The sequence below is a fragment of the Ictidomys tridecemlineatus genome, chromosome 8 (genome assembly GCF_052094955.1).
Source record: "Ictidomys tridecemlineatus isolate mIctTri1 chromosome 8, mIctTri1.hap1, whole genome shotgun sequence".
Classification (NCBI taxonomy): domain Eukaryota; kingdom Metazoa; phylum Chordata; class Mammalia; order Rodentia; family Sciuridae; genus Ictidomys; species Ictidomys tridecemlineatus.
The window spans coordinates 25,846,583-25,851,404 of NC_135484.1; the positions used below are offsets into that span (position 1 = coordinate 25,846,583).

General features: G+C 38.3%; 1 non-coding gene across 1 annotated transcript; it reads right to left on the reverse strand.

Moving 5' to 3' along the window:
* Positions 1-244: 244 nt before the first annotated feature.
* Positions 245-318, reverse strand: Trnaa-cgc (transfer RNA alanine (anticodon CGC)). Its single transcript has one exon. It is a non-coding gene; the product is annotated as a tRNA-Ala (tRNA).
* Positions 319-4,822: the final 4,504 nt, after the last annotated feature.

Genomic DNA, 4,822 nt, shown 5'->3' on the forward strand with positions numbered 1-4,822 from the left:
CTATGGGTGCAATGGCACACATCTGTAATTGCAACTACTGGGGAGGCTGAAACGGAGAATCACAAGTATGAGGCTAGTTTGGGCAAATTGGCCAGATCCTGTCTCAAAATAAAATAAAAGGGCTGGGACATGTAGCTCAGTGGCAATGTTATTGCCTTGTATGTACAAGGTCACTTTAAGTAAGTAAGTATGAATTTAACCAAAGTTATGTAGCTACTAAGTGGAACTGGGACTTTTTTTGTACATGCGGTACTGGGGATTGAACCCAGGACCTTGTGCATGCGAGGCAAGCACTCTACCAACTGAGCTATATCCCCAGCCCCCACGGTCACATTGTCCACTGTACATCATAGCCTCATTAGTTTAGAAGAAATAAGTAAACTGCCTGACAAGGTTTTGAGGGGGACATTTGATCAGTTTCTGGAATATAGTACACATCGCATTCTTCTCTGAGTCCAGAAAAATTCAAATGAATAGCTAGTCTTTCCTGTTTAGGTGTATTATGAATATTACTTTTGTGCTTAACCCGAAGAATGGAGCTGTTCTACTAGAGTTTATAAAAGGAAGAAAGAATGTTGGAGAGTGGGAGGAAGATTTACCTGTGGTTGGGTAATAATTACAAAAGATGGACAAGGATTAAAGAGTACATGTATGGATGTGTGAGAAAGAGATTTCTAGCGTAAAGCTGAGATTTAAAAAGAAAATATGACTTTGCATAATTATCTACATGAAAAGGAAGGGGGAGGTGGGAGGGACATTGCCTCTAAGAATCTTAGATTTGTGATAACCCAGATTGTGCATGTTCCACAGTCATGAGAGAAGTGAATTCTCAGAGGTCATGATATACTACCCAACATGATAGCCTCCTGCTAAAGGAGAGTTTTATAGAGAGCAAGAACAAAATAAACATATGTCCTCAAACATGATTCGAACCCAATTAGATATTTTTGGACATTCCTTCCATCTTTTCCTCTTCCAGAGGGAATATCTGTGAAGCAGTCAGGGCAGAAGGGAGAGAGGTCTGGACTTGTTAGGGGAGCAGAGTTCTTACCCTGCTACCTAATTAACTCTCTAACCACTGGTGAGTGATAATCTCTGAGCCTCTTTTTCCTGAACTGAAAGTAGCAATGATTTTACCCACTTGATAACATTGTCGTTAGGACTGCACCTAGTACTATATGTAAGAGCAATGAATGCAGAGCATGTGTGGGGGAGGCAGTCATTCCTCACGACAGGTATGTGCCATGGCACCCAGCTAGGACCTAGATCTTCATTTACTTTCTACTTCCTGTATACTCCAATGTCTCAATATTAGCCAGGAGCCTTAATTTCAGAGATGAATTGCTTGGGTTCAAATCCTAGTTCTAGCAGTGTCATTTTGGATATATAACTTGATCTTTCAGTGCCTCATTTCTTTCCTATAAAGTGGAAGTCATAATGGGGACTTCTGCAAAGCCTTGCTTTGACAAAGGGGACATAGTCTACAAGAGCTTATTATAGTTTATCAAGAGAGGCTGGTTTGTAAATAGGTGATTACAGTGCCCTGTAATAAGTACAGTTATAGAAATATGATTAAAATACTTCCCTAGAACTAGGCACAGTGGTGCATGCCTGTAATTCCAGTTACTTGGGAGGCTGAGGCCAGAGGATCATGAGTTTGAGGCCAGCCTTAGCAACTTGGTGAGATCCTATCTTAAAATAAGGATTTTTTTTCTTTTGATACCAGGGAATTGGACCCAGGAATGCTTAACCATTGAGCCACATTATCAGCCCTTTTTATTTTTTTATTTTGAGATAAGATCTGGCTAAATTGCTTAGGGCCTTTTCTAAATTGCCTGGAACTTGCAATTGGTTCCTGCCTTGGTCTCTGGAATAACCGGAATTATAGGCATGTACCACCACACCCGCCTCCAAATACATTCTTTTTAAAAATGGCTGGGAATGTAACTCAGTGTTAGATACTTGCCTACCATGTGTGAGCAGCTGGGTTCAAGCTCCACAACACACACACACACACACACACACACACACACAATCTTTGCTAGCATGAGGAATAGACCAACCTGCCATAAAATTTAAGTCTAAAAGACAGGCAATTTGTGTGTGTGTGTGTGTGTAAGAATTATTTGTGTGTGTGTGTGTGTGTGTGTGAGAGAGAGAGAGAGAGAGAATGAATATGAATGAATGTGAACAACAACAGTTTCTGTTCATAGGCTTAAGGATGAAGTTCAGAATGAATTGCCATGATCTTTAGGCCCAGGCTTTGTAATATTCCCACCTTTTTCTCTTGCCCCTACTTGCCATTTCCTGTTCTTGGAGGTACTTCTATGACTCTGTGCTTTTGCACATTCTGTTCCTTGACCTAGAATGCCCTTCCCATATCTAAACATCTCTCTGGAGCTCCACAGTGATACTGCTGATATCATCATGAGAATGAGAATAGTCAAATAAATACAAAAATTTCAACAGCTTAAATTTAATGAATGCCAATGACTTATGTGCATGTTTCATCTGAATCTTGGAACAACCATTTTTTTTTTAAATGAGGAAATTGAGGGTAGAAGATACTGAAATAACCCTCCCAAAGTCACACAACTTGTGATTGTTCCTAGCTGTGGCCTATCCCAGAGCCCAACTCAGTTGTCTGTCAAAATTAACTCCTTAGGGGCTGGGGATGTGGCTCAAGCGATAGCGTGCTCGCCTGGCATGCGTGCGGCCCGGGTTCGATCCTCAGCACCACATACAGACAAAGATGTTGTGTCCGCCAAATACTAAAAAATAAATATTAAAATTCTCACTCTCTCTCACTCTTTCTTTAAAAAAAAATTAACTCCTTAGTCAACTAATTCTACAATTTAAATATCTTAAGACAAAATTTTCCTCATATATACTCTATTAGTTTTATTTCCTTATTTATTATAATACTCCTTACAATTTGTTTTGACTTTTATTTTTATAAATAGCAAAAGTAATGCTTATTGTAGAAAATTAGGAATTATAATCAAGATAATAAGAATCAGGAAATTATCGCCCATAATCCCATATTCTGTGGGAAAAAAAACAATTTTAATCAATACAATAGATCCTGTTATAATTCTACTTATATGACATTCTGGAAAAGGCAAAAGCTAGAGGGAAACAAACAGAGTTTGCTAGGAGCTGTACTACAAAGGGCATAAGGGCTGGTGAAATACCCTTGACTGTGAAGGTAGTTCACAGCCGTGTGTGTGTGTGTGTGTGTGTGTGTGTGTGTGTGTGTGTGTGTGTGTGTATGTGTTTATGTATGTATATATGTATGTGTGTGGTAATACTTATACATATTGGTATTGGGGATTAAAGCCAGGGCCTCGTGCCTCCTAAGGATGTACTCTACCACACAACCATATATACTTATCAAAACTAATAGAACTCTTCATAGTACATTTTACCATATATAAATTTTACCTCAATAAATCTGACTTTAAAAAATGAATGCCTTCCTATGTATCCTTTCATACTTTTTCCTGTGCAAACATATTGTTAATATGTCTTTTAAAAATATTTTATATGGCTTTTAGTAAATATGCTCTATTTTATTTATTTATTTTTTTAAAGAGAGAGGGAGAGAGAGAGAATTTTAATATTTATTTTTTAGTTATCGGCAGACATAACACCATTGTTTGTATGTGGTGCTGAGGATCGAACTCGGGCCGCACGCATGCCAGGCGAGCACGATACCACTTGAGCCACATCCCCAGCCCCAATATGCTCTATTTTAAAAAACATTTCTGCATGCACATTAAAAAACACGTGCATGCACACTGGAGATCAAACCCAGGCTTCATGCATACTGAGCAAGCAGTGTACCACTGAACTACATGCCCAGACCACCCCCAACATTATCAACATATGGTTAATATAACACATTTGTTACAATTAATGGGCCAATATTGATATATTAACTAAAGTCCATGATTTATCCAGATTTCCTTTTTAAGTTTTTACTAAATGTCCTTTTTCTGTTTCAGAATCCTGTCTAGGACATCCCATTACTCTTAGTCATCATATTTGGGCTTTGCTTGATTGTGACAGTGTCTCAGAGTTTCCTTGCTTGAATCAGCTTGATAGTTTTGAGAAATACCGGTCAGAAAAAATGTAGGATAACCTGTTATTGAAATTTGTGGGCTGGGGTTGTGGCTTAGTGGTAGAGTGCTCGCCTAGCAAGAGCGGGGCCCTGAGTTCAATCCTCAGCACCACATAAAAATAAATAAGCAAAAGGTATTGTGTCCAACACAACTAAAAAATAAGATTTTTTTTTAAAGGAAGAAATTTTGTCTGTTTTCCCTAAGGTTAGACTGATGTAGATAGATTTTTCTTGCAATGTTGCCCAGGCTTCTGTTGAAATTTGAGCTCTTGCCTCAGTGTGGGGGTCTCTCTCTCTCTCTCTCTCTCTCTCTCTCTCTCTCTCTCTCCTTTTTTCTCTTTCTTTCTTTCTTTCATTTTTTTTTTTTTGTGGTGCTGGAGATTTGTGCATGCCAGGCAAGCACTCTACCAACTGAGCTATATCCTCAGCCTTTGCTGAGGATATAGAGTCTCTTGAGTCCCTGAGTCTATAGGTGCACCTGACTATATGTAATGTTTTATAAGGTACTTTTTCACTCAAAAATGTGTCCAAATATACATATTAAATCTAAATTCTTCTTAATGGTGGTGTTAGTATTCTGTTTTATGGATGTAGTAAAATTAATTTAATCATCGCATATTGGACATTTAGGTGTTCATCGTAGTGCTTTAACTATTATGACAAATGGCATAGTATGTATATATTTGTGCAAACATGTTT